The sequence below is a fragment of the Poecilia formosa genome, unplaced genomic scaffold, assembly GCF_000485575.1.
Source record: "Poecilia formosa unplaced genomic scaffold, Poecilia_formosa-5.1.2 Scaffold47, whole genome shotgun sequence".
NCBI lineage: Eukaryota > Metazoa > Chordata > Actinopteri > Cyprinodontiformes > Poeciliidae > Poecilia > Poecilia formosa.
Window position 1 is genome coordinate 2,211,117 of NW_006799986.1, and position 23,638 is coordinate 2,234,754.

Here is a 23,638-nt window from a genome sequence, read left to right on the forward strand (position 1 = left end):
TTACATATTTCAAGTCTGCTGAGACATTTGCACTAAAAACTAGACCAAAAATGCTTGGTAGGATTTGGTGTTTTCTCAGTGTGTGGAAGTTAATTCTCTGAAGGCAGCTCTGTGCAAGGCACTATTTTCTGTGGTCCATGTCTGCTGGAGCGGACCGGGCGGTGCTGGGTGGAGGCGGGGGGTTCGGGCCGAACGGCGCCTCTTACCCTAATGGTTTCGGACACGTCCAGCATTTGCTTTCATCTCTCTGGGGCAGCACTGACACTAACCATTTGCATTCCTCTCTGCCGTTCCTCCATTCAATGATCCGCAAACTTCACTTTTGTAATTATCACTACATTTCAATGCATTAACACAAGTAAGCAATTTAGGCAGGAAACATATGAAAATAGAGCCAAAAAAATAGAGTATTCCAGAGGGCAAAGCGGGTTTTAATGAGGCGACGCAGAAACGCCGAAGCTTTACTGTCCCGTTTCTCCACAGTCAGGATTGAGATAAGCTGTGTAACTATGAGTGAAATTGTTTCAGATGGATCTGCATTGCTTCATTAGGTAAAGATAATTAAATTTTCTCATTTTTTTAGGCTTGCTTGGACAGGGATTGAAAGCAGCATGTGCAAAGCTGGACATAGTAAATATTTCTCTAAATCAAACATTCAGTCCGGCACAGAAAACGGCAGATTTATCCTTTACGGTTTTCCTCTAAACTGTTCAAACTGATCAGAAATTACTGTTTCTTTTTTGCTCTGGTATTTATACATCGACCACCAAACCACACAGATTGGTTTGTTCTTAAAGTGAAACAATAAACATCAACGGTTCCCATTTTTAACCATCAATCACTATTAAACACTTACGGCAGAACAGATTATTAAACAGGAAAAGTTTCTATTCTCGTGTTTTTGTCAAACATTTTGAGAATGATTTAACATCTGCTTTCATTTCTATCTCAACGATCTTCTCTTTAAAACTCTACTCTGAGCTTTTTGTCTTTAGCGTTTATCTGTAACACGGTTTCATCTTAACGAGGCATGAAGTTTGTCCAAACTTGTTCAAAGTTTCTGTTAGCTGCGCTTGGCAGTTGGTGGTTACCATGGTAACAGTCGGTGGTTACCATAGTAACCACCGACTGTCAGCTCCGCCCCCTTTTTCTGTTGCCTTTTCTTGGCAAATTTAATCATATGCAGTGTTTTTGTGTTTTGTATGTGTTATTATTAATGTTGTCCATTTTAGCTATGTTTAATTTTACAAATATTACCTGCTGCTAACTTCTCATTGGGAGCTACGGTTATTTATTACATTATAAACCTGAATGTGTCTGTGGTGAAGTCGGCCTACTGGACCTGAAACGAACATCGAAGGGTTTCATTTCCAAATGAACTCAGTGTTTCGGCTGTTTTGCAGTTTTTTTGGATGTTTGTTCCAGATTTGTGGTGCATAGAAACTGAAACCAACAAAAACACAGCAGATTTTCTTAAAGGTTCAGAGTTTAGTCTGCAACTTAAATTAGATATTTTACAATAATTGATAAACAGGAACTCTTTGGGTAATAACGACTAACTTTTGGTGAAGAAATGGTCTTAAAATTAAACTAATTGGTAAAAGTTGATTTGTAGTTACATTAATCCTTACATAACTGATATTAATAATATAATATGAGGGAGAAATGAGACAGAGGTGGGAATATAGCGGGCTGTCCTCCATTTCTTATGGTTAAAATAAAGATTAGTCAATGAAAGGTTCAGATGTTGGTCCTGATTCAGTGACCACAGCTTTATCTAATATTTATTATACATTCATAAGTTGTTTTTCATGGAGCAGTACAGAGCACGATTTGTCACACATTGCAAAGTATGAGTTGCTTGGTTAGAGTTTAATTCTGGCAGCTGGAGGTTCTCCGTTCCTCAACAAATCGTCTGACTGAATGAGAAATACAAAACAGAAGTGAGTGTGCAATTTAATTAGCACTGTCGGCTGGGAGAGTGTCTGGATTCAGACGGTAATTAGATGTTCCCTTACATTCATTATAAATGTCTTTCCAGCAGCATAAAAATGAAATGATGAATTATTAAGATGCAAAAAGTGCATCAATCTTTAGTATTAAGTTAGCAAAACAAGTTTCAAATAAATTATTTAGAAATATGGAGCTTGATGCCACGAGCAAATCTAAAACTTTTAGGAAGACATAGTTAGATACATTTAAAGAAAAAATAAAATAGTTTGAAAACGTTCCTTAATTATTAGATTAATTATTGACAGGTATATTGACTGCTGTAAAGTAAAAAAAGTCCACTTCACATTGGTTCTATTTTTGCTTTTTTATAAAATCAAACCAGTTTTATTATCAGTCACCTGACGAAACACAAGCTGCTATTTTCAGAGGATGATTTTATAAATTTGGGGAAGAAAAAGTTGTCCAAACTAACCTGTTTGAAAACTGAATTGTAAACATCAGATGCTTTTGGTAGCAACATCAAGCTCTCAACTGTTATATGGTAAAACAACTGCACAAATTGCACTTACAAAAATGAATTTGCTTAAAAAAACTCATGTTTATCTCTAAAATGTTTTAGCGCTGTGAGGCGGTCTATCGGCTGTACTGAAAACAGCGCATTTCACAAAACTGCTACAGAAAGACTTTTTTCACATCGAGTCACATGATCAACAACCGGATGTTACTACTGGTGGAAATGATGAAGACGACGACAGGAAGTGGTTTGAGGACGATGAAGGTGTGGTATGTTTTTAATAACTTGTATAACGAGAACACTGCAATTTTGAAATTGTGTTTTTATAACTTTAGTATAACTTCAGTAATATTATTACTTAATATTAAGTAAGTACTACTTATTAAGTAAGTATTAAACTTACTTAATATGTGTAAGTTTTGCACATATTTGTAGTTGAAACACGACTTATGATTCTTTAACTTTGCTGTGGAGGAATTCTGGATTAATTGTTGCTCGTAGTTCAATAATGTCTCCTTTGCAGATATCATCTCTCACTTCCATTCAGTGGAGTTCCTAAACCTTAGGAAACCTTTGAAACCTTTTCCAGACTGAAATGTCACTGGTCAGACTCCTCATCTGTTCTCCACATTCTTTAGCTTGGAGTATGATTTGTTCCTTTTTCATATCTGTTTGCCTACTTCATGTTGTTGTACAGCTGCTACTCAAGGAAATGCTTGATGATTCAGGTCTGCCGTTAATCAGCTTTGTGAAAACCACCAGATGAACTCTTGAGGCTTCTCTACATACATTTATACACCAAATATACCTTAATGTGTGTTAACATGCACAGTGGAAACTGTATTGCCTCTACCGCAGAAGCTAACATGAACTGTCTTCTGATCTTCACTCTTTGGGATTCAGCCAATCAGTGCCAAGAAGAATTAATGGTGGTTTCTGATTGGCTGCTTTGGAAACGCCAGTAAATTTAACATCGAGTCCAAAGCTGGATTTTCTTTTTTTATTTTACAAAAAACCCCATGAATTGGCAACATTTCTACATATAATTTGGAGTTAATTCCACAGGTGACTACCAAACTGAACTTACAGAAGGTCTGCTGTTCTCAGGTCATTTTGGATTCAACATTAGTTTGATAATCTGAAACATGGAAGTGTGACAAAAACAAAAAATAGCATAAAACCAGCGAGGAGGAAAAATTCCTTTAATTCTATAGAAACAATCTGTTTTCAACCCCAGGCAACATTTAGCCATTAAACATCCCATAATACACTTAACACCGCTTGGTGTTAAATTAGTGTCTTTAGGTTTTGGACATTATCAAACATATGAATCCCCGTTGTTCAAATTTCATATGTAACTGCATTAAAACTCCATTAATTTTCCTCATAGTTTACTAATATTCCTCACCATTTCATTCAAAAGTAAACGTGTCCCAAGGAGAATATCAGTCCATTAATAAGGTCTGCATTAAATCCTCAGCACTAATATAGTTTGTTCATGACACACACACGATCTGTGAATAGAAATTCATCCTGTCACAACAACAGTTTGGTATTTCTGCTTTCATCGTTTGCACATCGTCCATATGTGCTCAGTGAGGTAGATTCTGCATTAGCGGTCCCTTTCTGAGCGGCTGGGATGCAGCCTCCGTACCCCGGGGGGAAAGCGTCCGATCCGGATGCTTTCCCCGTCCCGCCCTGCAGTCCTGCGCCGCCATGTGAGGCGCAGTGAAAACGCTCCCCTCCCCCTCCCCAACCAGCGACATGGCATTTGCACTGCTGAGGAGAATGTGAGCTAATGAAAGTGTAAAGCCTGTGTTCACTAGAGTATAAAATTCACATTTGGCGAAGACCGGCTGTGCAATCTGATATTATGAGCCCTGCTGCAGAGAACAGGGGGCTGGAAAAGACAAAAAAACTCACAGCGAGAGAAACACAGGAGAGGAACACGCTACCAGAGCTCATTTTTGTCAAATTATTTCATTTGCAGAACGGTTGAGTTTTCATTCTCGTCATTTCGATGTTGTTACGGAGAAATGTCCAACGATCTGGAGAAAGGCGCGGAGTTAAAAACTCACAGAAACAGCAACTTGGCGGCCTTAATGAAAAGCAAAGCGAAGTGAAAGAGACGAACAGAACGTAAGGTACTGTACGCCGCCATCTTGTTTCTTGTGTACACAGCAGAGAGCAGCCGCTTGCCCTGTTAAATGGAGGTTTGCTGCAGACAGAAATGAGGTCAGAGGCGGCGTAAAGACGTGACGCAAACAACCGAAGGGGGAGAAAAAAAACCTCTGGGTTACGACAGAAAATCTGAAAGAGATTATGGAACATTTAGCTTTGAAAATACAAAGTAAATACCTACAAGCTTCTTGTGGATTCCTTTTAGCGTCCTCGTGACTCGGCTGCTTTTTCGCCACTTCCTCCCTGAAATTAAGGCAGAATCTTTAATTCTGGATCAGGAGACGGTGGTTGGGTTCCAGCAGTCAGAGGAGTCTGTTGTTCAGCTACTAGCTGCACTCCCGTCAGGTCAAAAGTTCAAGCACATTAACACCGGCTGACCTATTTTCTGCAGTGAACTTTGGAATCCGTCCCTCGTCTTTTTCCCCTCGGTTTATCCGCTCCTCTATCCAGCTGGATAAGTCGCTAAAGACGTTCCAGAATACATAAATGCGACTTTTTCTATTTAAAGGACATAAAAACGCAGAGTACCAATTGAACCTGAAGTGACTCGTAAAAAGCTCTGACTGTTTCTCATCACTGCAACTTCAGAATTACATATAATCTTAAGAGATATTGCATTTTATACATGAATACTTTATACTGAAGCACGGTTGTTTCTCGAACCGTCACAAAACAATACGTGTAAATGTGTGGCAATATTACTTTCCAGATTCCTTCCTGATCACTCATACCTCCACACTATGTTTTGAGTGACCTAAACATAAAATGTATAATTTTTCAATGATCAAACTACAGATTTTTCTCTTCCTTTTGTTGCTAACGTTACCATCAGGACTGCTTTGAAGTTCAGCCAAACTTTATTTAACCTTGGGAATACGCGGTTACACACATACGGAGCTCTAACGCTTAAATTTCAGCCTTTTGCAGACCGTCATTATGATTCACCATTAGTCACCACCAGAAGAAGATGAGAGGGCGGATAGAAGCTGAGGTCAGAAGTCAGATGTTTGTCAGCAGCAGAACATGATCCGTGCTGCGGGTGAGCCAGTCGAGCATCCTGATGAGCAAAGGTTGGCAATTATCATCAGGCAAATGGAGCCCTACCTACATGATTGCATGCTATTGTGTTTCTGCAGAGCTGCGCAGAGACAGCGTGGAAAATATAAACTCTGGCCATTAGCTTGGATTCATTTTTTTATTATATTTGGAGGAATACGCACCAAGCATTGGATAGGAAAGTTCAGTCAGAGTGTATGTAGGGCAGCGTGTGCTGCAGAGCGGCGGCCCTTCAGCTGTAGGCCAGCGTCTCTCTAAAGACGTCCAACTTTCTTTGGTTTTAGTCCGAATGGTCGTATTCCCGTTATATAACCAGGTGAAGCTGAGTCTGGTCACTGCGGGCGATCGGACTTGTTTACTCGGATTAGCATGAGGTGCAGCCCACTGTAAAGAGCACAGACAGGGCAAATAATGTCATTAGAGGTGAAAAATAGAAATGCAGTGTTACAAAACAGCCTGGATACAATTTGCATGTTATCTGCATCGGAAACGTCCTGCTCCTCCTCGCTGGTTAACTCTAATCATGTCCAGTGTTTCAGCACAGAGTCGCATTATCAAGTCATCTCAGTTTATTAAGCATCTCGTCGTAAAACAGGCAAAAATCCTTGACAAATTCTGAAACTATAACTTCACAAAGTAAAACTGCTGATGCTTTATTCAGATCTAGTTTAGAGCATCTACTGCGATTTTAAACTTAGGATTAAAACAAGAGTGAAAAATAAACATATCCACAGCAAATGTGGAAAAATAAAAATGAAAGAAATCCATCTAAAACAGTATAGAAATGTATCCATAATTAAAAGTAAAAAATGGGAATATATATTCATAACATGATGAAATTAAGTTTAAATTTAAAGATTAGTTTATTTGTGGTTAGTTGCAGTTTCAAATGAGTGTTTTCTGTTTTAACTTGTGAGCTTTGCTTTATCTTATATTTTATGTCCAATATGAACACAAGGTATTTATATTTTTATACTTTAGGAGAATTTTAAATGAGTTCAGAGTGTTATTAATTGTAATTGACAAGTTAAACCCATGCACCATCGTTGAATTATGTTTTCAAAATATTTTTTACACAAATTTGACACTAAAATATTAACTTAACATTGACATACAAATATTTTCAAATCCAAGCAAAAATAAAATATTTTTTAATCTATTGGATAAAATAAAATAAATATCAACGTTCTGAGAATTTTCAGGTAATTTTTTTCTCTCGGGTTTTTGACATTTTGGAATGAAATGGCAAAAATAAATTCAATTCCAACTCTGCTCATTTTCTGTCACAAAAATATTTAAAAATGTAAGATCACAAGACAGAGGTTAGAAATCAGACAGAGAAACATAATAAAATGATTTAAATGAACAAATAAGGTAAATATTGATCGTAACTAAAAGTGAGAAAAAAATCAACTGTAGAGAAAACGCAACTTTAGAAATGTAATCATGTGGATTAGATTAGTGAGGAAATACCGTATAAGAAATGTGAAATTATTAGAATAAAATGTGAAGATAATAAACTGTAAACCTGAATAATAATAAAATCTGGAATTTTAAATAGGAATATTCTTAAAACATAAACCGATACATTCCTTGATAAACAACTTAAAAAGAAATAAAATATTAATAAATTATAAATGTTGCGAGAACTTAAATAAAAATAATAGACTACAAGAGAAACTGAATTGCATGTTTATTTTTGCTTTACTAAACATTTCTTCATGAATTATTGCAGCAGTTTTATAGACTGTTTCCTGATGCTGCTCTGACCTTACATTTATTTATAAATGCAGCTTGTGGAAACGCTGCGCACTTGAATGTCACCTTGCATTAAACATTTATCTTCAAGGCAGAAGAAAAAGAAACTCAAATGGAGGAGGAAAAATGCACATTTGTGTTTTTTATTCTTTCCCATCTCTAAACTCTGAGTTTGTCCTTCGGTGTTGGAGTGTTGAGTCGCCATGAGGTCACAGACAAAGTCGTGCTGAACGCGGTGGCAGAGGAGAAACGATCGCACAAATCAAATCCACCTGTGGATGTTTCTCTGCCGCGGGTTCTGGGGACCAGAGAAGGTGAAGCACTCAGAGGCCGGCGTGTTGCATTTCAGCCGGCAGACAGCTGCTCTGCGTTTTCCCCAGCAGGACGTTCTCCGACTCCGGTGCTTTCCCGGCCTCGTTCGCCATACCAACGACGGCTCTGGCCCTGCGCCGTGTTTGGACTAGACCAGAGATTCTACAGGTGGACACCTTTAAAAATCCACCTTTGGTATTTGGCTCCAAACTGTCATTGTGGAGAAAGAGCAGGTCATGGAGAAGCATGGCTGCTGAGCGGCGTGGAATGTGGAGTAAAACGAGCGGCGCCAGCTTAGGTTATGTATGCTGTGATTTGCAAAACTGTCAGCTCTGATTTTTCTGCCGGGCGAACTTTGAAATTTGTTAAAAAAAATAAAAAATCAAGAAGAAGAAAGGCATTTTTATTATTTAAATATACCTGAGTTACACAGCAACAAGCCACAGAAGATCAAATACAGAATATTGAAAAAAAAAAAAACATATTCAACACAGATGAAATACACCTAAAATCTTCAAAATTTACATTTTATCTTTTTATTTTAATTTAAAACAAAAATAAAAACACGACTGAATTAAATCCATCATGTTCAAATTAAACAATACTTATAACTAAAAGCAATTATGTGTGTATATAGAAATGAAATGTATCATGACTGGTATTTCAGTCGTTTGCAATAAACTTTATTAGTGCACATCTGCTTTTCTATAAAATATAAAATAACATTTATGTTTTCACAGTAAAGTATTTTAAGTAAAAAAGAGCAGATCTTTTTTACTTAGTTCTTCCTTTAGCAGAACTGTTTGTTTCATGAGTCTCATTAATTATTAATGTGCTCTAGCATGTGGCCTAGATTCAAACTTGATACATTTTCCTGTAATTTTTCTGTTTTTTGCAGCTGTTCAGACATTTACCGTGACCTTTGTGATGCGTTGGTCCCGGGGTCGGCAGATCGGACCCACGTTTGTGTTTCTGCTTTTTAAATTTGCGGGTATCAGGAGGCGGTTCGGCTCGCGGCTTCTCGCCGGCGCCCGGTTTGTTCGGTAGACGGCACACTCGCTCCACATTAAAATCAGCAGAGGCCTAATGGCGGCACTCGGTTATGACACAACCAAAGCAGAGTGTGTGTGTGTGTGTGTGTGTGTGTGTTGGGGGCGCTGTGCAGACAAGCTGACCGAGCACTCACCTCTCCCCAAACACTTTTATTTATTTATTTCCACTCTGGATTAAAGAGCTTTTGTGGCGCTAACCTACATAGCAGCCTGGCGCTGCAGCCAACTCGTCGTCCACCTTGATACAGATCCGATGACAGAATCCTCAGAAATAAAGACAATGGCGTCTCCGTCAGCCCTGTTGGCCCACATACTTACTGAAAATCACTCATTAAACTCCATTGAGCTTCTCCACTCGAGCACACTATGCTTTAGTGGAAAACTTGGGCGCCTATTGAGAAGTGAATTACTTCCATATCATGAACGAACACTGTCAGATACAATTCATTCTCCTGGTTTGTTTGTGGCGAACAGTGATTCTCAGTCAGATTTGATTTCCTTTAACATTCAGCGGGGTTTTATCAGCTGTGAACGAGATCGCAGCTCAAACTTTTTAAAAGTTTCATGTTGCTGTTGCCCGAAGTCGTCGCTTCTTTATGCGACGCATGAATCCGGATTTTATGTAAAGTCTGGAGTTTGTGTTGGGGAAAACTTTATGTCTGTCTGGGAATTTTTTTTTTTTTTTTTTTTTTTTGTAGAAACAGGAAATGAATGTGAGTAGCACACATACAAATCACCACACAAAACATAATTAAAAATACATGGACTGAGGGCAAAGGCTGTATGTATTTCTGCTGTTTAAAATTCGAGTTATTCCTAAGGTATGTCTGGGGGAATTTTGACAGGAATACATATTATATTTGTTGTTATATCACTTTTTTGCTGAGTTTTGCAAAGTCTAAGCAGAAAATCTGAGGTCTTAAAATATAAGTTCAAGTGTTTTTTATTTTATTATTACAAATTATCCAATTTCAAATTACAGACAGTCAAAAATTTGTTTTAAATGTTATGTTGCAATATTTTTACCTCTTGTTTCCGTTTTACCAACAATGTATTTTTCTTGCTATGTAAATACAGCCCTGAATTATGAGAACGTTATATCCAAAATAAATATATTTTAGAAAAATCATAATTTAAGTCAGCAATGCTTAGTTGTTTATGGTGAAACAAATAGATTTTTGAGCAAAGGGGTAAACTGTATAGGACTTCTTCTAATTTTAATTCAAAACTTTTGTTTAAATCAACATGTTCATTTTAAATTGTAAATGAAGGAAATAAATTCTTTATGCTGCTTCATATTTGAGTGCTCCAGTTTATTTTTTCATGTTTGCACAGATTACACTCACAGGTGTTTATTAATGAAGCATGAAAGCGTTCGCTATTTCTCAATATTTTTACCTCTGTTCAAAATGTAGCCATGAATAATCAGACAGTTCTGATTATTCATCAGAACTGTCTGATAAAAACATTATTGTTTAAAAATAAACTTCTAGTAATAATTTAAGGTCCTTTTTTAGGAACTTCTAAAGTTTCACTCAAAACTTTAGTTTACATCAACATACATGTTCATATTAAACTGTAAATGAATTAAATATTAATGGTTGATATTTGGGTGTCCTGTTTATTTCTTTCATGAACGCTCTAAGCTGTTTGTTACTGAGGCATGAAATCATTTGTCATTTTTCAATATTTTTAAGTCTGGTCTCAAATATATTTCTCTTGCTATATAAACGCAGCCCTGAATAACCAGACAGTTTTATCTAAAATAACATTTTCACTTAGAAATCTACTTTTTGATCATGATTTAAATCACTAATTAGTTACTTAGAGAGAAGGGGTAGACTATATGGATGTTTGTCTTCCAACTATTTTTCATTCAAAACTTTTGTCTATATATTCATATTAGACTGTAAAAGAACGAAGCTAATAAATAAGTACAGTTCTGCATTACTGCTAGATAACTGGATGGCTTCTTTTTTCAAGAAGAGTCAGACATCTTGCACAGATTTCGCCTAGAGGTGTTTGTTAATGAAGTGTGAAAGTGTTCAAAAGGGAAAAACTTTCTGAATTCAGTCAGTCAGTCCCTGATGATGTCACGTCAATGCATGGCGGCTCGGTTTGGAGACAATGCCACGGTCCCGGCTCGACACGCGGAGGTGAAAGGTCGGCTGGCAGCCCGTCTCCTTCACGGCCGCTTGCCTCCGTGGTGTCGGCCGTTTAAAGCTCTCAGGGGACGGAGACGCTGTCCACGCAGGTCCCCTGTCCTGCTGCCACATCACATGTTCCCGCATCGTCCAGAGGTCACAGAGGGGTCGCTGTGGAATATGATTGTCTCCTGTGGCGTGCAATGTAGGACTGTCCTGATTGATGGCTCTAATTTAAAATAGGAGGCTCGCTGGCGCCCTGCTGATGGCGTCCAGTCAAACTCTGCATCCCAAAGCAGGACACACAGATCAAACCGCCTGTTTCTGAGTGCATAAGTATTTTTAATGGATCAGGAAGAGGAGACAGAGATAAGCAAAAGAGGCAGAAGTGGTGAGATGTGTGGGAAGCAGAAAATGACCCAGACGCCTACAGCAGCGTTTTTCATGTCAACAGGTACGAAGAAGCAACAGAAACAAGCCGAGCGGCGAAACAGAAAGGTTCAGCGCGGTCAACGCGGTGCGGTCAGATTCAGTCGATCTTTCACCAGGGCAGCGGCCATGATGAACTCGACGTGAACTCGCTTGTATCTGTGGGAGCAGAGCAGACGAGCCGCGTGATTGGACGAGGCCGCTGCTCCGTATTCAGGAGATTATTGAAGCTAAATTCAGGGATTCATCTGCACTCCAAAAACACTCCGACCCCCCAACCCACCGAGCTGCGTTCAACAAATCTAAACGTTTAAAGGCTTTTTAAATATCACATTAATTCACCCAAATTCTGCCAGCTGGATTCTGAAAAAGAAATGTTTATTTGTTTATTAGTAATGTTTTGTTTTTATTACATTCATAAAAACATTTCCAGAAATAAACCATAAAACATTCAGGTTATGTTTAAGAATAAAGCTGGAAATTAAACCATTATTGAACAGCTGCAGGATTTTAAATCAGATGGGTCTTCTGTTTTAATAATTTGATAAAATTATAAATATTATCTGATTTTAAAGCAACAAATTAAGTTTACATATGGATAAAATATGGTAAAAAAGGTAAAAAATAGTGAAGCTTTTCAAAAGCATTTTTTACTGTTTTTACAAAAGAAAATAATTTTTGTAATTGTTTAAATAGAAAAACACACATAGAAAATAATTTTAAATATTTTGTGATCCAGTTATTCAGAAAAAAATTATATAAAATCATTTTCAAATTAAAATAGTGTATGTACTTTTTATGTATCGTTCTTTGATAACTAAGTAATAATATGTACATGTGTAGATAGCGGTTACATATATATTTAATATCTATTTTTAAAATATGTACATTTTGTTATGTACAATAAAAGTTATTGTATATTTTTACAATAATGTTTACTATGATACATTTTATTTTCTGCTTTTTGCACTGTACATTTTATTCTAAATATTAAAAAATTATTTAACAGATTTTAAACATCTAGAATTGTGTGAAATTGAGACTTTAGTGTCCAAAACGTCTATTTCTCAAAAGGAAATCATAAAAATATTCATTACTTATGTACCATTTAAATATGTTAATATTTGCATGCATGTAGATAGTGGTTACATATTGAACATTTTACTATAAATATCTTTAGATTTTACAAAAAATTATCATATATACCAAATGCAGTCAATGTGATTATATAAATAAATACTAAATCTGTTTTATATCTTATCAATTATTTCAGAGGTTTATGAAACTGACTCAGGCTGATGTTTCAGGTTGGTACGACCTCTGGTTCACCTCGAGTTTTTGGGGCGATTTTAACCTAAAAACCTCCGGATCCCTTGGCGACGACGTCAGACTCGTCCGGGTTCACAGAGAGTTTACGGTTGGCGATTTGTGAGACGGCGTTGGCGAACTGATGAAGGTGGCGGCCATGATGGTGGAGCGGAGTCAGCGGCTCCCGCCTCCTGCCACACTAACCCCTGCCTGAACTCGCAATGCGTCTATCCCACGGGCCCTTTCCTCACCCCCAAACTGTCACATGCTTTCCGATCGCCGGTCCCATCCACGGCCGCCCCCTCCCACAGCCGCCCAACCGCTCCGCTTCGTGCTTTTACTCCCAACTGGGTGAAATGCTTTCACTCCATGTTCTGTCTCTCCACTTTTTATTCCTGCAGACTGATGGTCTAACCTGTACAAGAAAATTAGGGTCTCTGAAAAAAACCAAAACAAAAAAAAAAACAGAATTCTGACTAGGAATAGAATCAGAATTATAAGAAAAGAGACGGAAATTTGAGATTAAAAATTCTGAGATTAAAATTAGAGTTCTGACATGAAAGTCCAAATCCTGAGGAAAAAAAATGGAATTCTGAGATTAAAGTCATAATTCAGATTTTTAAGTCAGAATTGTGAGAAATAAAGTCAGAATTTTGAGATCAAAGTCAGAACTCTAAAAAAAAAAACATTTTATTTTTATTAGTTTTTTTTTTTTTTTTTTTACCAGTGCCCCTAATCCTCTCCATACTAACCCCCCTCTGATACAAACATCGTGAAGTTAGTCTGGGATTACAAGAAGACTCGTGAAAAAAATGTGACAGCCTAAATCCCTGGAAATACCCAGTGGCACTAAAACAAGATTCTACATCTACCAACATAATTTCAATTTGAGTAACATTTGTAAGATGTCCTACTTTCTAGATCAAAAGATAGTGACGCTCTTATCATGTTACAGTATTTTTAATTGATTGTTTTGAACCTTTCAGCGTTGCTTCATTTTTAAATTAAATCCCACTTCTGCTGTGTGTTCGGTTCATCTGAGCTGCCCACGTCCGACTGATGAGAACTGACTGAGCTCACACTGTTCGTCAGCGGGATTTGTGTCTCAGGAGTTTAATCGAAATGCAACTCGGGGCTGCAGTGTCGGCGCTCCACCAGAGCCGATGGGGGCGCTGCAGCTTCACCGAGGAGCAGCTAGTAATGAGGCCTTTTAGGTCTGTTTCTCCTAAGCTGGGTTTAGCATGAGGCAACAGCTGGCGCTAGTTTATAGATGGTGAGACGGAGGGGGGTTACATGCAATCCTCCCCCTTCACTTTTCTGTTAATCTCAGATCTCTGACCCTTTAACGAAGCCTCCAGTCACAGTTGTGGCAGATTGAATAGAAGAAATTACAGCACTGGGCCCGGGTTAAATCTTCCTAACGCGTCCCGAACTCGGACCTGTCCATCCGTATTTCTGGTCCAATATTTCTTAAAATCTTCATCCCAGTCTTGGAAAGGGGAACCTGTTGCACTTTGTATTTAGCTTCACAGGAATGTGGTGAGTAGGGCAATAAATTAACTCATAAAACATTTCACGGTTTGCATGGTTTTGTGTAAAATTTTACATTTTAGTTATTTTTATCAGTGTAAAAATCTCTTGTTAAATTATTCATACTGCTAAAACATAAAGCTCAGTTTTTGTTTGTGGGATTTTATTTGATAGACCAAGAAAAAGTCTGAATAAGTGAGATTAAAACGTTGCAGAATCGCTTCCCAGCTGATTCTGGGAAATGCAGCTCGGGGCTGCGTTTCCCAGCCGTTTCCCGAGCTGCTGGAGAAACTGTATTTCTCCAGCAGCTGGGATTATTTAGAAAACTGTTGCTCATTCTTGTTGCAGTCTTACCACAGACTCTTAATTCAATTTAGATTGCTGTTGCCTTGCTAAAAGGTTTCCCAGCATCCTTAAAAAAGTCTTCAATTTGTGTTTCTAAAATTAAGGCCTTAAAATGTCTCAAATTCATTAGAAAATGTAAATTGGCCTCAAATATGTTAATTGTTGGTTTTAAATTTTGAGGTGACAGGACAATTTAATGCCTTTCTTGTGCAAATTGTCTTTCAGGAAAACCTTTGAGTCACACTCAGCCAGTTGAGGCTACCGCTAACTAGCTACTAATATACTAGTGCTAGTTAGCTAGCTTGTTTGTGACTACCAAGGGGCAAATGTAGATTTATCACTGCTTTGCTGGATGATGTTGATCACTGACACTCGTTCACTTCTGTCGCAAAACTCATGATGCTATATTCATCTAAACTAAATGTTTGAACATCTTTATTGTTACACTTTTCTTAAATTTTGTTCAAATCGGCCAACAAAAGGTATTAAGTTGGTCAAACTTGCACAAAGTTATTTGGTCTTCATGATGATGTTTATTCTCTAATGTTCTCTTTATAAAACACCTAAACTTATGCTGAGATTAAATTACACAGTTTGTTAACTGTGTGACTTCTGAATATTTATTTACATATATTATAAATGTAAATAGCATTAATAAATTATTTATCATTTTCTGTACACTTCAAAATTGTGCTTTTCTTTGTGCTGGCCCATCACTTAAAATAAAATACATTGTAGGTGTTGGAAGAAATGTGTGAAAAGCAACCTGAATGTTATTTTTTTTGTTTCAATCTGAACGTCCCATTTCCGATCTTTACACTCTTCCAAAAATCCGATTTGTACCACTTCCAATAACCAAATACACATCCGATAGTTTCCGGAACGACTGCAGTCTGAAAGGTTTATTTAGCTTTTACGTCATCGGATATGCGTGTTTTGATGAAAGAGTCTGAAGAAAAGGTTCAAAGTGTTCTGTGACATTCTGAAATTATGAAGGAAGTCTGAGTCAGTGAAGTGCATCACATCACAATCACTCCACTCTTGGTTCCGACTCCACATCCAAACAGATCCTCTACAGTCAACCCTCCACAAAATGCCGCTGCTATTAGCTGTGCTTTCTTTTCTTGGCTTCCTCCGTCTCGTGATTTCATGACAATAGTATTGGCTTATGTTGCTCAAACTGTAAACTGTTCACACACAAGTCTCACATTTAATTAGGAGTATGAATTCAAAATAAAAAAAATAAATAAAACTGATTTCATAAAACAATCTGACTTGCTGTGAACAGAGCTGCGGGTCTGAATACTTTCAACAAAGCAGCAGATTCCCCAACAGTTCCACCTCCAGTCTCTGTGAGACTGGTTGATAAATGGCTCCACTTTTTCAAAGTGTCACAGACAAATCTGAGTGGAAATCAGCCTTTGTTGCTTGGCGGGAGCAGCAGGTTTGGAGCACAGCACATGAAACATGAGAGACAGCAGACCGCATATGTTTTAAACGCATAAACTCTCCACAAACGGCAGCCGTCTGCATAGAACTGTGAGAATCTCATTTCAAATTAGACTTTGGAAAAAGATTCCCTCACATCTGGAATTTCAGTGGGATAAAAACGGGAAGCGGCAAAAATGTTGAGTCTTTACATCTTGAAACTTTACAGGTGATGAGTTACTTTGTCAAAACTGGATTACAAAATGTCGTCAGTGTGAAAATGATAAAAGAATTACTTTCTCTTGAAAAATTCTTTAATTTTAAACCTCAACCATCTCCTAAAAAGCTTGTTTCCACATCAATAATCACTATTCTACTTTGAAATATATAAAAAAATAAGTATAAATAATGGAATTAGATTTACAAATTTAAGAATTAAATTCAAATACAATTTGAGTTTCTGAGTCCATCAAGTTTGCAACAGAGCTGACCTCCTTTTCCCAGAGTTTGTGAAATTTAAAAAGCTTTTTCTGGGAGTTTTTCTGGTTCTTTTGCTGCTGCATCTGCTACTCCTCTCCTTGCTTACATTTTGTTAGAAATAAATAAAACATACGTGCAATCGGACAAATGGAAAAACAACTCTTCTCAGGACATTTCTACAACTGTATTTTTAGCCAGCTCTTATTTCCACACATTATTTACTCCTCTAGAGTTTGTGCAGCCATCACAGAAATGGAGGGAGAAAGTGTTTTGAAATCACCTCGGTGTACCTTCCATTAGCAGCACATGATTTTTCCCTGCATCCAGAATATTTATTTTCCTGCTGGGCTCGTTTTTCCTGCTCCTATCTGTTACTTTTACTCCACGTCTTTGGTCGGATGGAGGCATCGGTACAAGCATCTCATAAATAAATGATGCCCTGAAACATTTTAAACGGTTCAAAAAACACTAAAATGGAAAGATTTAAATTCGTGACGGTGAATCCAGCGAAGCCATGAATAGAACGACTCAGTGCGTGAGCAGAGAGACGTCCTCTGTACTGCACTGTGATGGACTAAGACCGGAACCTTCAGAGCCACATAAAGACAATTACAAAGTCGGATTTCTATCACCTGAAGAACATTTCCAGGATCTAGAGAAACTCATCCATGGGTTTATCTTGAGTCACACTGTTTACTAATACAGCGTCTTCACAGGTCTGCCTAAGATAATCAATCCTCCAACTGCAGCTGATCCAAAACGCTGCTGCTGCTGGCGTTCTGACTAAAACCAGGAGGATAGAGAACATCACCCAGTTCTACAGGCTCCCTGTAGCTCAGAGAACAGACTTTAAAATACTGTTAGTTTATAAATCACTGAACAGCTTAGCAACCTTCCAGAACCTCTCAGGTCTTCTGGTTCTGCTGTGCATCAGAACCAGAACCAAACAGCATTCAGCTTCTATGCACCAAAAATTCTAGAGCAAACTTCCTAAAAACTGCAAAACAGCCAAAACACTGAGTTACTTTAAGTCAAGACCAAAAACCCACTTTATAAAGTTGATATTAATTCATAATAAATGGAACATTGATCAACATTTATGCTATTGATGACTGACAAAATACATTGATTATTGATCGTTTCATAGCTGGTTACTATGATGATTTAATGATGTAAAGCACTTTGTTGGTGAAATATTCTGCAGAAATCAACTTGACTTATTAAGACGTCAGCATGCTTTTCTGAACCTCAGCCTGCTCTCAGTTTTTTACTATTTTTGGTTTTCAACATTAATTCTGGTGCAGCAATGAGCATAAATCAAAGAAATACCCAGAATAGAAGTGCATTGTGAGACCGATGTGGCAGTGATGGTAAATTACCAGCCGCCTCATGGGCCCTGCTTCGTATCCAACATGTCAATCAGTCCAGGAGAAACACAGGCAGAGTCTAACTGGAGTAACTGGGACATGTCAGTTCAGCCCAGCAGTATTTGACCGTGGGGGCCGGCAGCTATGTGGAAAAAAAAAGACCCATCTCTGATTGTGGGCTGTGTTCAGCTCTGGGAATGACCTGAAGGGATGCTGTTGACTGCCAAATCCAACACAAACTGTCTGAAAGCACACAGAGCACCTTTAATCTCTCCTCACTCTCAGCCAGTCTGCTCCCATCAGGAGCACGGCACAAAAAGAGGAGCTCAGGGGGACGAGCTGTGCTCCTGCGGGCCCTCGCCTGCGTTAAGCACATTCAGAACTCATCTTTTTAGTCGGTGCCTCTCCTGTCCCCGGCTGCATAATGCCACATCAATGCCGCAGCGGGGAGGAGGCACCACACGAATGTAAACACTGAAGACGCAGCACAAAGGCGGCATGAATAAGGTGAGACGTGTCATCCTGATTAGATGTAATAAAAAAGACGAAGAAAAGGGCGAAAAATGTGGTTAGAAGGAGGGACAGAGAGGGAGTTTAGAGCGAATTGTTGTTACTTAAATGGCATCGTGGGCATAAGTCAGGCTTTGGGGAGGGCCACCCTCTGAATGGCTCCTGTATGGTGGGTCCAGTGGGAGAGCCGGACTGGGAGCAGCGGGTAGCCGGCAGAGCCTCCCCGACTTTAATCCTCCAGTCTGAGCGGGAGAGGCAGGAGGAATTAGATTCTTCACAGTTGTTACTGCGGCGGTGGGAACCTGCTGCTGCTGCTCTTTCTGCGAGTCATAAAGTATTCAGTCGGCTCTTCTCCACTGCTTGACACTTTGTTTTTGCCCCGGCTGCTTACTGTTCGCCCTGATTGAAGGACTTGCTGTTTTTCACTGAAATGCAGCAAAGCCCTCAAGCTGTGAGAGGCTAAAACCCGTTAAGATGGGGGAGACCAGTGGGAGCGGCCGCTCTCAGCATGGAGGTACAGTAACTGGATCGCAGCTACAACTACTGGGAATTGTTTTTCTCCTGCTCGCATTTAAACATGAGAATAAATCTAAATAACAAGAATATGTCAGGAGAAACTGTAGAGAAGAGAAACGCAGCCAAACTGATCTCCTTCACACTCCAAAACAATCTCAATTTTTCAAAAATCCTAAACAAAAACACAAAATCTCATCAAAAATGTTTTGTCTAGTTTCTAGTGTAAATATCTTGGCAGACTTTAAACAACACAAAAGTAATTTAAAGGTAACTTTTCTGCAGTCATAGGAGCTTGTTTTAGGTTCTACTTCTTGCTGAAAACTTCTGAGTTTGTTTTGTCTTATTTCAACTGCACTAAAATATTTGAATTTGAAACTAAACAAAAAACACCTGGTCATTTTTTGTGATTTGGTGGTATAATTTTTCTAGCAATAATTCTTTACTACGTTAGCATCAATCAAATACTTATGCTGAACAAGTATTGATATTATAGATATTTTTAAAAGAAAACAGACTGAAATAAAGTAGAACAAAAACCAGGCTGATGAATGAAGAACAAATAAATGAACCAAACTACAGACCCAGAAAATAAATTCACACAAAAATCTGTATAAATGGCACAAAAACATAAACTGTAATTCTTCAAAATATGTAAAACATTAAAAATACCAATTCAGTCAAATGAAGGGCAACCACTTTGTTCAAAATGTAGGCTTCTTTATGAATCATGTTTCTGTTATAATGTATGATGAAGGCTGGACTTTATTTCTTTTAGCAGAATCTCTTCACCAAATGTAGGAAAATGGTTGTGGTTCTTTGAAAAGCTCCAACAAGGTGAAATCCCGCTCTGAGTCACAGAACCGCATTACTTTCACTGAAACATTGCCACTGATGAAAAGCGACATTGAAACCGATGAACAAAAATACAGAGTAAAGCTACATAAATAGTGAAGCAGCTGAAACTTTCCAGGGCTCATCTTAGGACGTGTAACTTTGCTGGCTGGCTAACTTTAAATGTGTAATATGAATAAAGTGCAATGCTCCTCCTCGTTCTAATCTCTGTGTTTTAAAGCACAGAGCGCCTCAGGGCGCACAGCGGCGAAGGACAGCTCCTCACCCGCTGCTCTCTGTGTCTAGACGCCACGTTGGGGGCTAATCGAAGAGATCAAACAGATTTAACACTTTGCTAATACAGATCAAAGACTTAACCAGCCCATATGTGGCAAAGGGAGGAGTGAGAAATTAATTGGGGACAGATGAGAACAAATGCAGGAACAGGAACCAAGAAAAAAAGATTAAAAAATAAACATTTCTTCAGCCATGTATCCCAGAAAAACACAATATCAGGTATTTGTCGCCATTTGTCTATGTGCAAAAAGGAGGTGTTGAATTACTTATGATGACAAAGTATTTGCACTTGTACGCTCTCCGTCACCCACCACCAGTTTGCAGCTGAACCCTGATACCAATCAGGACGTCTGAACCGTCAGAGCTGCATCATCAACCTGCAGCGCTCCTGTAATCAAACAGCAGCTCAGACGTGGATGTAGAAAGAGCAATAACCAAGTCATCAGACCACAGCCTTCAGTGAAAAGGTGAAAGCTGGGTTGTGATATAATCCAGAGACATTTGTTTGTCTTGAGAGAAACTGGAAGCTCTAATTATGCCTGTTAAAGTCAGAGGGTTAAAAATTATCACAACAAAAAGGTTTTCAGAAAAAGAGCTAAAATATGTTCTGTATTTTCTCAGAATGCACTGCAAAAACACACTGGCAGATTAATTCAGTCATAACATGGGAAAAATGTCTTGTTTGAAATAATCTGCTTGTGGAACTAGTCATTTTTAATCAATAACAAATTATTATTTACTTAATACAAACTTCTATATCTTGCTGAAAAGTTACTTCTAAGTTAGCTTTGCCATATTCCAAGTGTGCTTAGATATTGGCACTAGAAACTGGACCAAACATGCTTGGTAAGATTTTGTGTTTTTGCAGTGTGCAGCTGATTATATCATACTAAACACTGTCCTACAAGCCAGCTCAGAAAACAAGACCAAAAGCTACAGGTACATCTCAGTAAATTAAAAAGATTCATTCATCATTTTTAATTTCTCTGAAAACTATATCTAATTATTAAAGACCAGATTTTAACAGGATTTTACCCCAGAAATGTGGGTCAGGTCTAAAAGTGTTCACATAATGTTCTGTACATTCAAATCCAATTCATATCAAAAACACTTTATTGATCTCAGAGAAAAATTAAATATTATTGTAACTCATATCAATTCAAGGTTCTTCAAATAGTTGTAGAAAGGGATTTCTGTGGGCAGAAATTATCTCCTAAAATAAAAATACAACCACATTCATACCAACTGAACGTAAATAAAATACTTGATAAACCAACAGCTTTTAAAATAAGGTACTTTGATCACGTACTATAGTTTTGACGGAGTTGATAAAGGTTAATATTGAAGTTGTTCCAATCATTGAGAGCAGCAAAAACGAAACAAGGATTTTGCGTAATAAGTTCTAATCATTGGAGAATATTGATGAGTGAGTGAAGGTATGGAGGGGAATTACCAATCAGCTCTATAGATGAATCTATACTAATTTATGAACGTCGTGTTCAGCAGTGATTCTTGTTTATGTCTCACCACGTGGTTCGCATGACAGACCAAACAGGTGACAACACGTCTCCTGGCAGTGATGCGCAGCGACACGCCAGCGTTCACTTCATATGAGGGGAAGCCTTAGGGTGTGACACCAGGTGGTGATTCATGCCCAGGTAGTGACATCCTGTCCCGTCTGGATACGATGTGTGTGTCTACGGACTGGAGGTCGTCCTGGTTCCTCCATCTTCCTTCATCTGAATATTTGTGGAATCAGATCGGATATCGACTGACCCGTCGTTGTAAGCTAAGGGGAGTAAACTCTAAATTTGATTTGTATTGGCTGCTGGTAGCAGTTCTCATCTCAACTGAACTCAAACACTTCTGTTGCTTTTATCCAACTGTAAAAGTAATACAGTTTTGGTATTTCATTTACTCAAATCAAATACACTTTTCAAATCCTAACAACAAGCTCTTCTAAACAAGCAAAGCCACTTTACCTTTGACTTCAATAATATAATAATAATACTGTATTATAATACTTAATATGTTAATGATATTAGAAAATTGTAATATTATTGCTTCCAACACATTCTGTGACTTTAATGCCACTATAATCTGTTAGATGAACATTGAGGCCTAAAATCTTAGCTGGGATATAACAAACAAATAGTGCAGTCTAGAAAATCATTTCAGATATTAATACACTAAGCCCTAACCCAGAAATATGTGTATTCCTAAACACATTAATCTGTATCATTTTTTTTTATTTTAGTATCAACTGAGATAGTTTCATACAAACCAGAAGCTGCATTTCCATTATAAATGTGCACAAAACCTTTTCAAGTTTGCAATTAAGATAATAGATATTTGAGATACGCAAATTTCAACTAAAAAAAACAAAAAACTCTTTCTAAACTTTATCGAAAAAATTTAATCTTTTTCACAATTAGCACATTTTCATTAAGCAAATTTGTTTTTGCAATTCCAAGTTACGTGGAGACAGAGATACTGTGATGTAAGCAGCCAAATAAAGATAGTTTTATTTATACAGCACTTTTTCAGCAACAAGGCAGTTCAAAGTGCTTTTCATGAATTAGAAGAAAAACAAAAACACCACAAGCACAATAAAAGAAAAACTACACTTTAAAATGCTCCATTTGTTCTGGGTTTCTAAATAGACAGCATTTTCTAAGTTTGTTCTCGATTAGTAAGGTATAAAGCTAAATGTTGGTTCTGCATGTTTGATTCTTGTTCTGGGTTGCCAAGTCCTCCAGAACTTAAAAACCAACCCGGGTTTCTAGGTCTTGCTCTGATTTAAGTCCTTTAAGCCTGGAAATGTTCTTCAGGAAGTCATTTTTCAAAATAAAAGTCGCAAATGTAGATTTGTGTTCTGAATGAAAACTTTATGAATATTTAATTCTGATTTTTGGTTGACCACAGCAGGTCTGGATTACCTAAATATGCGCAGCTCTGTCTAACACCAGGAAAGATCCACGACCTTCGACCTTAACCAACATGCAGAACGGTCCAGACATGTCGGGAAATGAGCCATGAGAATAAACTCCCACTGTCAGTTTCACTGACATAATGGTTACAGTTTGTTCCTTCTAAATCCATCAACAAATACGGCTTCAGTCCGTGCACTTGTGCCCTGGTGAATAATTGTATAAAAACTCTGAATGTAGCACATGTTTTCTCATTTCAACCAATCATTTCGCTGGCTTATAAACTTAATGAAACAAGACAAACATATGGAACCCAATACATATACAACCGAAGAAGTTTTGTTTTTCAAAAGTATTAAATTCGCCAAGCTCCATGGGTTTTTTACTCATGTATCTGTCAGCAAGCATTTAAGCGATCCAATTACTTCAAGGCTGAAACATTTCCACTATAAAGGCCTCAGTGGGCAGATTCTTTCCCCCGGTTGCCCCGCACTCACACCATCTCCCATCCACTTCTCCACATCTGCTGCAAAACAAAGAGGCCAGATGAGGCACGCCACTCCACAGAAATCTGGGCAGACACTGGAGTTTCACTCTGATAAAATAAACCTAGAGAGCCTCAGATGCTGGATAAATAAGCAGTACGCTGTGGCCCGGTGGAGAAGCGGTGCTCCCCGGCTCAGTGATGTAAGTGATT

At 38.0% G+C, this 23,638-nt stretch overlaps 1 long non-coding RNA gene across 2 annotated transcripts in view; it reads right to left on the reverse strand.

The window, feature by feature from the left end:
• Positions 1-3,652: 3,652 nt before the first annotated feature.
• Positions 3,653-23,638, reverse strand: part of LOC103138179 (uncharacterized) — a 28,845-nt gene continuing 8,859 nt past the window's right edge. Inside the window, exons 3-5 of one of the 2 annotated variants that reach the window (XR_001662124.1) lie at positions 5,869-6,088; positions 4,830-4,891; positions 3,653-4,685 (exon numbers count right to left, since the gene is read on the reverse strand). This is a non-coding gene — a long non-coding RNA (uncharacterized LOC103138179). Of the gene's footprint in view, positions 4,892-5,868; positions 6,089-23,638 lie in introns of both variants that reach the window. The other variant, XR_476243.2, reaches the window with a different exon arrangement.